The sequence below is a fragment of the Ammospiza caudacuta genome, chromosome 29 (assembly GCF_027887145.1).
Source record: "Ammospiza caudacuta isolate bAmmCau1 chromosome 29, bAmmCau1.pri, whole genome shotgun sequence".
NCBI classification, from domain to species: Eukaryota; Metazoa; Chordata; class Aves; order Passeriformes; family Passerellidae; genus Ammospiza; species Ammospiza caudacuta.
The window spans coordinates 6,076,849-6,089,296 of NC_080621.1; the positions used below are offsets into that span (position 1 = coordinate 6,076,849).

Here is a 12,448-nt window from a genome sequence, read left to right on the forward strand (position 1 = left end):
CTCTCCCAGCCTTTCCCAGTCTGCTCGGCCCTCCCTCGCTGACAAGGCCCTCTCGCTTATAGCCCCAGGGACTGTGTGGGGCACTCTGGGCAGGGGGCACAAATGCTGGCGGTGGTGGCAGGAGTAGGGGATCCCCCCTGGCCAGCAGACCTGCTGCATAGTGCTGGGTGTCAGCACAGAGCAGGGTGCGCCAGAGCTGCTTGTGCTCCAGAGCCAGCAGATTCTTGCCAAAGCCCAGTCGGGAGAGCAGAGTCCTCATGGTCTGCACTGCAAACCTGCGTGCCGAGCAAAGGCCAGGTCACTCTGGGAGCGCTGGCCCTGGCCACGAGGGCGTGGGAAGGACAGGGCGACTGGCACCTGTGGGGGTGGCCGGGAAGGCCGTGCTCCTCCCGGCACGCTCTCCAGAATCTCCAGATTTCAATGTCCCCTGTCATCTGCTCTGTGGCAGTGACAATTTGCAAGAACAGAGACACAAACAGTTGGGGAGAATGAAGCAGAATGGCGCAGTGCCACTCGCACATGGGGGCAATCCTCCACAGCACCAGAGTTGCCTGCAAGAGACAAAGCAGCCCTTTGGCAAGACAAGCAGCACTTGCCTACCCCAAGGCAGTGATCAGTGCCGAGGTGTCCATGAGGCAGGGCCCGAGTGGAGACGCAGTGGGAGTACGCAGCCTGCTGCCCTTGAGCCTGCCCCTAGACCAGCTCTCAGCCCAGGCTGGGGAGAGCAGGGAGAGCTGCTAGAGAGGTGACCGAGAGGGCGAGCAAAGGAAAGCTCCAGAAACTCACAGCCAGGGCAAGGATGGCCTCGTTGTCCCCGCAGGAGAAGCTGCCATAGGGTGGCTGCTCCTCCATGGCAGAGAGCAGTGCTGGAAGCACCTCCTGGGCGGACACTCCGGACATGTCCATGGCTCTCCACATCAGCGCGGCGGCTCTGTGGGACCAGAGCTGTGCGGCAGCACCGTGCCCCGTGCAGCTGCATGGGGCCGGGGGACAGAGCCCCGGTGCCCTGAGGGGCAGGGAGGGAGCATGGCAGAGCCTCAGGAAACAGAAGGGCCCGAGGCTCCCACAGCTCTCTGCCTGTCTGGCAGAGCCTGCTGGACAAGGCATGGGGCCCTAGGAGCCGGTGAGCTCTTGAGGCACTTATGCTCCATACCTGTCAAACGTTGGGGCACAGCATAGGAGGCTCATCACCACTTGAGCAGGGTGTTCCTCCGTCAGGCTCAGAATCTCCATTTGCAGCCCGGCGTCCATGGTGACACAGGACACCAGTCTCTGGAGAATGTCCCTGACCATGGCTTGCACCTGGAGGAGGCGGCATGGGGAAGACTTGGAGTGCTGTCCAAGGGAGCAACTTGCCCAGCTTCCCCCAAGAAGTGCTTGCCTTCCCAGCCACTGTGATGGCCTCAAAGGCTGAGGGGGTCCAGCAGATGTAGCTTTAGGGGCCACATGATCCTGGGAGGCCTTCAGCCCTGGCCCCAGGCTGCTTACCTGCTGTGGAGGAGCAGCACCCTTCTGGAAAACCTCCAGAGTGGGTACAGGAGTCCCGGTCAGTGTGGGCATGGCCTGAGTGTCTAGCCTGCCCTGAGCCTGGGTGTGGATGGTGGCCATGCCCTCAGTGAGGGCCATGCCAGCCTTCACCCTGCCCTGGGCCCTGTCCTGCTCAGAGGCTGCTGCGAGCTCTGAGGATGCTGAGCTGGCAGCAGGCTCTGCCCGCAGGTGGCCGGGCCTGGAGTCGGGCTGGGCCGTGCCCTCGGTGCCGGTGCCGCCGGTCTTTGTGCGGCCAAGGTGCAGGAGCCTCCGCAGTGTCTGCAGCAGAAGGAGGGGCTGGAAGAGAGGGACCTTCCATGGCCTGCTCCAAGCGACGGCCCGGCCGAGCAGTGCCAGCAGGCCCGGCCCAGGTGGGGATGGCTGCAGGTACCTGCGCTGCTCTGCGGAAGAGGCCACGGCTGGATTCCTGCTCTTGAGTCCGGTCCTTGGCTGCATCTGGCAAAGAGCGAGTGCAGCCAGAGCTGAGAGGCTGTGGGAAAGGCTGGAGAACACAGGCCAGCCCTGTGCTCCCAGGAAGGGAGAGCCCCGCGATGCCCCAGGGGATGGAGCACGGCCATTGTGGGGTATCTGCCCAGCCTCTTTTCTGTCCTGTCCATGGGCATTTCCCCAGGGAATGGCATGGCATGGCATGGCATGGTGTGGGGCCAAGTTGGCTGCAGGCTCCAGCCTGCCACTCACCCTGCCACTCACCCTCCTGCGGTGGATTCAACGGCACCACCTCCTCAGTCTCCTGTGCTGGGGCAGCTCTGGGGCCTTCTTCCTCCTCCTCCTCCTCCAGCCAGAGCAGCTTGGGCACTCTCGGGGCTCTCTGCTCCATGGCTATGCCTGGACTTTTCTGTGCCAGCAAATCACTGGACTTGGGCTGTGCCAGCACCAGGAAGTTTTCAGATCTGGGCACTGGCTGCCAGCAAACACCAGATCTGGGTGGTGTCATTGCCAGCGACAGAAATCTGCCGGATTTGGGCTCTGCTGGCACCAGGAAATTTCCAAATCTGGGCACTGGCGTAGCAAACACAAGATGTGGGCGGTGCCAGAGCCAGTAGCAGAAAGTTGCCGGGTTTTGGATTTCTGTGCCAGGAAAGTGCTGCACTTGGGCTGTGCCAGAACAGGGATGTTTCCAGATCTGGGCACTGGCAGTGCCCGCAAACACCAGTGAAACCTTCTGGTCCTCGTCCGGACTGGTGACCAGTGGTTTCCCTGAGAACCGGCTCTGGCCACTTTACAGACAGAGACTGCTTTCATCTGGTGCTCTGGAAACAGAACTTTAATGAAGGCAAACACAACAAACAGGACGGCGTGCACGGTATGGAGAGTGAAGCAGAAAAAAGCATGGGTCCAGGGTCTAGCAGGGATATTTATACATTTATATATGGGGAGGGGTTTGGAAGTCCATCCAAAAATCCTTCATTTTTGCCTCACAATTGTCATGATAAAAAACTGTTAAGCCAGTTGGGAAAGAAAGTCTCATGCTTATTCAGTGTGTTCACAGGTGGTGTTTGCAGAACATGCCATGCTGAACTCAAAGGGGCATGCTGCCCTTTTCTGAACAATGGCTCTCTACCTCCTGACTTGGCTGGACTGATCTCTGGGGTGGCTCCCCCCTCCAAGAGAAGACCCCTCTTGTCTGCCTTCAACCACTGTGACAGACAAACAGAGATGCGAATCCCCTCATCAAGGAACCAAGACAAGACAAGGAACCCCCCTGGCACCCTACTGGCACCCCCATGGTACCTCCTTGGCACCCCCATGGCAACCTCCTTCCAGAGACTGGGACTGTACTCCTTCCCAACTTGGGGAGGGGGGGAAACCTGCCCAGAGTAAACGTACCTGCGAGCATTCGGCCATGAAAACAATGGAATAACCTCTCCCCCTCCTCCTGTTCCTATTCTTTTCCCCTCCATGGAAACCTAATTTCAGCCACCCTTCCCCCAACCAAGAACAGTATATTTGGGGTTCACTTCGACTGTTCGTTTAGATCTCCCCAAACTGTGCACCAGCGAGTTTCAGCGGCGGGACCCCGAAGACATCACGTTTTGGTAGCTATACCCCTTCCCTAACCAACTTTCCTCCCTTTTTCCCTTGTCCTACCCTTCTCTTCCCCAGGTTCCCTAACCAAACGCATATTCAGCTGTGGTTATCATCAATAAAATTGCAATTTGTTGATTTGTTACTGCAAAACCCCTGTGCCTTTGTTGGTTATTTTTTGCACGAAAAAATCATCCGTCACCTGTTCATTTCGGGCGGACCTTCACAAGAGGTTAAGTTGGGATCTGAGGGAAAGATCCAAGAGGAAGGAAGGATTAAGAATATTACAATTTTTGCAGTAAAAAGTAACCAATGGTAGCAAAGAGAACTCAGAACTTGCCAGTGATAATCTGCATAACTGAACGAGGAGATCATGGGCGGGAGCTCCTGCTCACCCCAACTAAAGAGGGTTTTCCCATGGCCTTAAGCTGAGGTCTCCCTCTTCTTTTAAACCAACCCCAGCACAGCAGATCTGGGTGGTGCCTGGTTTTGGCTTTCTTTGCAGAAAACCGCTGCATTTGGGTTTTGCTGGCACGAGGAAATTGCCAGATCTGGGCACTGGCAGTGCCAGCACACACCAGATCTGTGTGGGGAATGTGCAGGCACCAGAAAATTGCCAAATGTGAACTTTCCGTGTCAGCAAACTGCTGGAATTATGCTGTGCAGGCATCTGAAAAATTCCGGATGTGGGCACTGGCGGTGTCAGCAAACATGAGATCAGAGTAGTGTAGGCACCAGGTATTTGCCTGGTTTGGGCTTTCTTTGCCAGCAAATTACTGCACTTGGGCTGTGGTGGCACAGGGAAATATCCAGATCTGGGCATGGGCGGTGCCATCAAACACCAGGTCTGGGTGGTGACAGTCTTGGCACCAGGAAATTGCTGCCTTTTGTCTTCTTTTTCCAAAAAATTGGTGCACTTGGGCTGTGTTGGAACCGAGAAATGTCCAGATTGGGGTACGGGCAGTGGCAGCAAACACCAGATCTTGGCATTGCTGGTGCCGGCAGTGGGAAATTGCCAGTTTTTGGCTTTCTTTACCAGAAAATTGCTGGACTTGGCTCTGCCAGAACAAGGGAATTTCCAGATCTGGGCACTGGTGGTGGCAGCAAGCACCAGATCATGGCAGTGCCAGACCCAGTAATGTTGGAAATGAATTTGTAGAGAATTTTTAAGGCTTGATAGAAGGTTTATATATTATGTATGCAACTGTCACGATCCATCCTTATGAACGGGTTTTGTGATGGTTCGTGGGTTGATCTCAGAGTGCAAAAAACACCGACACAGTACAGGGGGTTGCAATGATAATCAAAACAAATGTACCATTATTGAATAACCACAACAAAATGCATTGGGGAGGAATTGGGGAAAAGAGAAAACGAGGGAGGAAGAGAAAGGAAGGTACAAAGCTACCAAACGTAGAACGGCGAAGTCCTTCAATGTCTAGCCAATGGAGTTCACCAGGTCACGTCTGGGAAGATCTCAGGGTTGCAGTTCATCCAAACTCTTATTATACTCTTTTTTTTGATGGGGGAAGGGGTAAAACTTGAAACTGAATCAAAGGTAGTCTATTGTATTTTGGGGGGAAAAAGTGGTATTTAGAGAAGGGTACACACAGTCCATGTTCTCAGCAGTGGGCGAGAGCCATTATCTTCTTGGTCCACTGCTCGCACCTGCAACATCCATCTTCCTTTGGTCAGCTTGCCTCCCCCACACACCTCCCCCAGGTTAGGGGCCCTCAGTCCCAGTCCTTGGAAAGAGTGTGGGGGGCCTTTTCACGTAGGGATTTCATGTCTCGGTCTTTGATGGAGAGGCTTCTTACATCTCAGTCTGTCTGTCACGGCAGTTGTAAGACAAGTGAGGGGTTTTCTGTGGGGACCACCCAAAACTCAGAAGTCCAGCCAGGTCGAGAGGTGGGACAACTTCCAAGGCTATTGTTGCACAAAGGCAAGGTGCCCCCTTCTTCCTTTCATTGGGTTCAGTGTAGCATACAGCAAACATACCTGTCAACAATAGCTTAGCAATACCGGGAGCTGTGCTCAGGTCTCGGGGCCCTTGGCATGTAACTTTCTCCAACAGGGCCAGAAACCTCAGACACGGGTCTTTTCTTCAGTGGTCCCCAATGACGACCGTGAGGCAGATGAGAGAAACTTCAGACAGAGTCTCACACCTACATTATATGGACGATGTACAAATCTGTGCTTCCACCAAGTCTCACTTAGACGCAGCACTTTCCAAGAGTGTCGCAGCTGTCGAAAGCGCGGGGTTTCAGATAGCTCAGGAAAAAATCCAGCTATTGAGCCCATGGAAGCACCTCGGGTTTTTATTCACAGGAAGGATCATGGTGCCTCAAACTCTATCCATCAACGAGCACGCCCACACATTAAGAGACATGCAACAGCTGTGCAGCATCATCACGTGGATCTGACCTCTCCTGGGCCTCACCACAGAAGAACTGACACCGCTCTTCAACCTTCTACGAGGAGACGGCAACCTGGCTTCCCCACGCTCAGTAACACCAGAAGCCTGTGAGGCTTTGGAGAGAGTCACCAACGCCATCAAACACCACCAGGCACATCGGACAGACCGGTCCCTTCCCCTCAGCCTCGGTATTTTTGGTAAGTGCCCAAACTCCCATGCATTGCTCTTTCAGTGGGATGATACTGCAAAAAACCCACTCATCATCATCGAGTGGCTTCTTCTGCCGCACCAACCACATAAAACAGTTACCACCCCACCAGAACTTAGAGCCAAACTTATTATTAAAGGCCAACATCACCTCTGGACCCTCGCAGCTTGCGATCTGGTGTGCATTTATCTCTTTTATACTTTGGAACAATTGGATTCTCTATTACAAAGAAATGAACACCCGCAAATTTCATTAGACAGCTATCCCAGAAAAATTTCCATTCATTATCCTAAACACAGACTTTGTAAAGATTCACTGCATTTGTCCCCAAAATCATATAAAAGTAAAACTCCACTCAAAAATGCTATCACAGAGTTCATTGACGGTTCAGGCAATTCTCACAAGTCAGTGTTCACTGGAGGGACCCGCACACTCAGAAGGAGGAGTCTGATATCCGGGTTGTTGAAGGTTCCCCCCAGACTGCAGAACTTACTGCAGCAGTGAGAGCGTTTTGAACATTCCAACAACCCTTCAATTTAATCACAGATTCTGCATTTGTCACCGGGATAGCAGAGCAGGCAGAGCGTGCCCTGCTCAAGAAAGTCCAAAATAAAAAATTATACAGCTTGCTCTCTGAATTAATTTGGTTCATCTCCCACAGAGAGCAACCTTATCACATCCTGCACGTCCGGTCGCACACAGAGCTGCCAAGATACATCACTGAGGGCAACCGGAGAGCAGACTTGTTAGCAATAGCAACAAGAGCCACCCACATTTACCCTGCTGCACCACATGTCTTTCAACAGGCTTGTCTAAGCCATGCATTCTCCCATAAGAATGCTCCAGCTTTAGTACGTCAATTTAAGATTTCCAGAGACCAAGCCAAGGCAATTGTCTCCACCCACCCCAATTGCCAATCCCTCGCCCTCCCTTCCATAGGGACAAAATGAAGAAAATTACAGCGACAACTAACTTGAACATTCATGTTTCTATCAGTGCTCGAACAGTCGATAACTGATTCACTTGAGGACCAGATGGCCACTCCCAGGACACCCCAAAATACCTTAACAGCTGCTGCCACCATCATTGTTTCCATCTTTCTACCATGGGTTGTAGCTGTGAAGGCCCTCGGTGAGCTTTTTCACCTGGAGTGCTGGCTTAGTAAGCAGACCAATGCTACGTCCGCTGCCTTATCAGACCTTCTAGCGGACGAGGAAACCACCAGACATGCCACCCTTCAGAACAGAGCAGCCATCGCCTTCCTGCTGCTCTCCCATGGCCATGGTTGTGAAGATTTCAAAGGGCTTTGTTGTTTTAACCTGCCATCGAAAAGCACATTGATCCAGGCCAACATCAAACCAATGCAAGAGCAAATGAAGTCTCTTCTTACTGAAAAAAGTTGTGGACATGATGGACAAAAAGCTCATGCAGAGGAGTGTTCCTGTGGGGGTGGCCCCCATTCTTAAAAGTTTATTGTGGGTCCTTCTTATAGCTGTTATCATTTCAGCAGCACTGATGTGTTTTAAGAAAACAATTGACAAAACACTGGGAAATGTTTATTTAATAAATAAAAAAGAGGGAGATGTTGGAGACAGCCATGGAGAAGAGGAACCTAGAATGCCATGGGAGGACACAACTGTTTAAGTTAAGGTGAGAGACTGCCACAATTCCCCATGGTTCTTTGCTTGTTAATGTTAATGTGCTGTTGTCAATCGACTGCTGTTCGTCCCCCAGTTCCAGAAAGTTCTGTACTCCCCGTTCCTCCATTGGCTATCCCTTAGAGACCCCTCCCACTCTGCCCCCCCCATTGGTGCGTCCCGTGTCACCCCACCTTAACTCCACCCCTGGCTCCCTTCCCCACTGGATAATTTGTACCCTGATCCCTCCTGCCTTCCTCCAGTAATATACCCTGGCCCCAGCCCTGCTCCTGGCTCTTCGCCTCTGGTTCCCTTTGACACATGTTGTGTTCCTGTTTGTTCCTGTTTCCCTCTTCACCCTCACTTCACTGGACCCTTAGATTTTCCCTTAATAAACCCGGCTGGATCTGCTATGTGAGGAGTCCTCTCGTCCCTCTGGTGAAGCTTTGATTGCACCATCCGGGCTCAGGGTCTGCTGGGCTGGGGGAGTTGTCAAGGCAGCCCCAAGTGGAGACGCTTTCGGTGCTGCAGGCACCTGACAGCACCTGCCTGGGGAAGCTGCTCTGGCCACCCGCAGCAACCAATTCCTTTTCCCAAGCAGCAGCTCCCAGCGTCCTCCTCCGAAGCCCAGAGAGAGAGGGAGCAGCTGCCCTCAGCCCTGTCCTTTACCGCATCCCAATTCTCATGGAATGTCCCCCCTCGGAAAGAAACTCCCAGAGAAGAGAAGTGTGACCAAATCCCCTCCTCCCCTGAGCTTGATCACTTCTTTTGTTTCTTAAGGATCCAGTCCACCAGAGCAGTGGTATTGCACTGACAGCTGGGACACCAGCAGGGGATCACCCCACACTGCCCAGTGTGCGCCAGGCTCAACAAGGTCTGCTTCCCCCCTGATTCCACCAGGCCTCTTCCCTTGGCTGTGGTTTTGCTGGATAGTGGGTCAGGACAGTGAGAATCTCTTTCATCCATTCATTCACTATTTAGGGTCCTGCAGACACTTTCTCAGTTTCTCTCAAAGGTGAACTTAGCCTCAATTTCTCTCCAAGGTGTCACAGCTCTTGTCCATCTGGTCAAGAATCCCCTAGGAGGACACTCTGATCTCTCCTCCAAGGGCACAAAGCAGCAAAACCCGCAAGGAAAATCTTCCCCCTTGGGCCCTGCGCCTCCTTGGGTGAGTTCCAGAGCAAACAGTCAGGGCAGTGGCCTGAAATGTTTTTCCACCTGAGTCATAACACTTCTCTGATGGATCCACATTGTGCCTGGGGAAAGAGATGTGCAGAATCCTTCACTAATGCCCTGGAATGTCAAACAGGAATCACAGCTTTGGACAGCTCTCAGGAACCACTTCACTGTGGATTTTCCTTCTGGAAAGCCCAAGATGTCAGAACGTCCTCCTGGTGCCTCAGGGCTTGGGTAAACAGGGCTTGTCAGAGATGCTGGCAGGGCACCAACACCCCTCCTCCTCACAGGGCACCTCTGTTACCCCAATTAGCTCCGAGTGGCTGCCTGGGGACAGGTGCCCACTTCCCCATGTCCCTGGGATGGGCACATCCTGCTCAGGGCCAGTGCTGGCCTGGGCCCAGAGCCAGGGCCATGACCCAGGTGCTCTGGGAGGGCTCTGTGGCTGCAGGTGTGACAGGATGAGGGGCAGGGCAGGGCATATTCCCCTCTGGACAGTGCTCTGGGCATGGAGCTTGGTCAGGTTTGGCATCTGTGGGGAAAGGGATCTCAGGTGGTGTGGATGTGGGAATTGTCACTCCTGAGCCATTCCCCAGCCCTCAGCCTTGTCTGCAGGTGATCAGCATTGCCCAGTGCTCCCTAGTGTCTGCAGTGCCAGAGATGCCAATCAGCCACCTGATCACATGTCCCTTGTTCCCCTTGTTCTCCCACATGTTGGGTTTGGGGCCGGGCTCCGCTCTGGGGTGTCCCACAGGGAAAGCTCTGGGAGGGGAGGGGCAGCAGGAGATGGGGGATCTGGCCCTGGGGGCTGTTGGAGGATGGATTGTGTTGGACTGGGGGTTCTCCCCACAGGGTCCCCAGGTGCCTTTGGCTCCCTGGCTGCCCCCCTTAGCCCCACAGGTGCCCGGGCCCTTCCAGGGGCAGCTGCCCCGTGCAGGAAGCTGGAGGGATGCCGGGCAAGGGGGCTGGATCCGTGCCACAGGTGGGGTGGGATGGGCTCTGTGCCAGGGCTGGGCTTGTGGCCAGGGCTGGGGGCTGTGCCAAGCCGGGCTTTGGCCTGGGGGCTGGCAGGGAGGGTGCAGGGAGGAGTCCCAGCAGGGATAAAGGTGCTCCTCACCTGCTGCAGCCTCAGGCAGCGCTGCCCAGAGCCAGAGGAAGATGAAGGTGGCTGTGATCAGCGTGGCCCTGCTCTTCTCCATCCTGCTGTGCCCTCCGGCACAGGCCAAGGTGAGGCACCGGCCAAACACTGTCCCCACATCCTGCCTTTTCTGGCCTCCCATCCCACCCTTTTGGTCCCTCCTCTGTGTCCCATTCAGGGTCCCCAGCTGCCCTCCCACTGACCATTCCTGAGACCTTTCCTTCCATGCCCCCCCTCAATCCTTTGTCTTTCTTCCTGGCCACTGAAGAGGGGTCCCCCTGTACAATTCCCTGACTCACCCCCACTCCCACACCATCTCCCAGTCTCGTTGGTTTTGTCCCCACCTGTCCTCATTCTTCTGTCCCCACCAAGCCCCTCCCTTGCACTCCCATGTCCCTACACCTCAATTCCTTTCTCCTCCCCTGTACCTCACACCCTGCTCCTTCCACACCCCCAGCCCTGTCCCCTGGGCCCTCAATTGACCCCAGATCAGTGTCTCTGGGTCTCCCCCCACCTCAAACAGATCTCCTTGGAAGCCCTGAATTCCCATCCCTCTGCCTGTGCCCTGCTCCCTGCACCTGTGTGTCACTCCAGCCCCACAAGGTCCAGTCCGGACCCAGCCTTTGTTCTCCTTTCCAGGCACTCCTGGAAGGAACCCAAGATGATCTGCGGGAGGTGAGTGGGCTGCTGGCATTGCAGGGCATCCCCTCAGGGAACTGGGGGGCAGTGGTGTCCCTCCATCCTTTGCTGGCACTGGGGACATCCCAGTGACCAGTGAGGTCTCCTGGTCTCTCTGCAGTTGGATTTAGACAATGTCGCGGTCCTGGAGACGCCTCTGGTAGGTACCACAAGTTCTGCCGGTGCCAGACCCTCCCATTGCATGGCCACCACAGCCCAGGCCATCCCAGTCTGTCCCAGCACAGCCCAGTGCACCCCTCCTGATAGCCCAGACAATGCCCTGCCCTAGGGCTCCTCCCCAGTGAAGCCTTTGCCCAGGGCCCTGCTGCATTCCATCCCTGTCACCCCAGGACCCCCTGGATGAGCCAGGACTCAGCCCCTGCCCCAGCCGTGCCTCTTGGCCCAGAGCCCAGTGCTTCTGGGCAGCAGCACAGCAGCTCCTGCACCCCATTGCTGCCACAGCCCCTTCCCCAAGGCCCCCCTGCTCTCCCCTGCCTCCCAGTGCAGCCCAGTGCCCCCAGTGTGTCTCTAACGCTGCCTTTGTCCCCAGCCCCCTGTGGCTGAAGAGCTGCGGGCTCTCCTGCGGCAGAAGCGCCTGGCTGCCTCTCTGGATGCCTAGGTGAGCCGTGCCTGCAGGGACAGGGCTGGGGACAAAGCCCAGAGGGGCTCCAGAGGTCACCTTCTGGGGTTGGTCTTTTAGGGTTGGAAGGACCAGTGTCCTTTTTCCTCTCCAGTGGCATGAGGAGATGATCATCACTGGAGGAAACCCCTGAACCCCTGAACTCTTTGAGCCCTGGGCTATTTCCCCTGAAGAATCAATAAACCCTTTGAGCAAAGCTTTGCTCTGTGTCCATGTGTGTCCATGGATCTGGATTTCCTCCTTTCCAGTGGTCCAGGGAAGTCAGGCCAGGTCTGGGCTTTGCTGCTTTTACACAGTCTGTGCCTTCCCCCAGACAAATGGTGTGTTGGGAGTTGTGCAGAGTCCAGAGGGAGTGGGTTGAGTGGGGGGGTGGGTGTCCAAGTGGTGAGAAAGGCGGTGGTTCACTGTCAGCATGGTAGGAATGGCCTGGGTTTAAAAGAAAAAGGAATAATTTCAAAGAAACTTTCTTTTACAACTTTTTCTCCCTGTGAGAAATCACTGTTTACTTCTCAATATTTTGAAAGGTCTATTAAAAACTTAATAAAACTTACAACAAAAGGACTAAATAAGGAAAAAATTATGGTGCTGGGAGCCTCCCCCACTTCGCGGCTGGTAACCACATGGCTGGCTCATCCACACAATGGCTGCTCTCCCTTTTATATCCTTGCTGTTTTAACAGGCAGCCCTAGCTCCTCCCAAAGGCTGTCTGTTGACTCTTGGTCACTGTCCATTGGTGTAGACTGCTTTCTTGGAACTGGATTGGAGGACAGGTGGTGCTAAACCCCTTAGGAACAATTTGCCCCTCCCCAAATGCCCGGACTACCAAGATCATCCCGGGATAACAATGCTTGGCGGGGGGGGAAACATTGCAGTAACATAACTATACATCTGTACAACTTCTCTTAACATACTTATCATGTTCACCCTTTAATTGGGAGAGCCAAACATCTCATTACTCATCTCTAACACTGGGGCGTTCACA

The 12,448-nt window shown here is 54.4% G+C and overlaps 1 long non-coding RNA gene across 1 annotated transcript; it reads left to right on the forward strand.

Moving 5' to 3' along the window:
• Positions 1-10,147: 10,147 nt before the first annotated feature.
• Positions 10,148-11,662, forward strand: LOC131569282 (uncharacterized). The gene is made up of 5 exons (XR_009275781.1): positions 10,148-10,237; positions 10,788-10,823; positions 10,948-10,986; positions 11,377-11,445; positions 11,561-11,662. It is a non-coding gene; the product is annotated as an uncharacterized LOC131569282 (long non-coding RNA).
• The last annotated feature ends 786 nt before the right edge of the window (positions 11,663-12,448 follow it).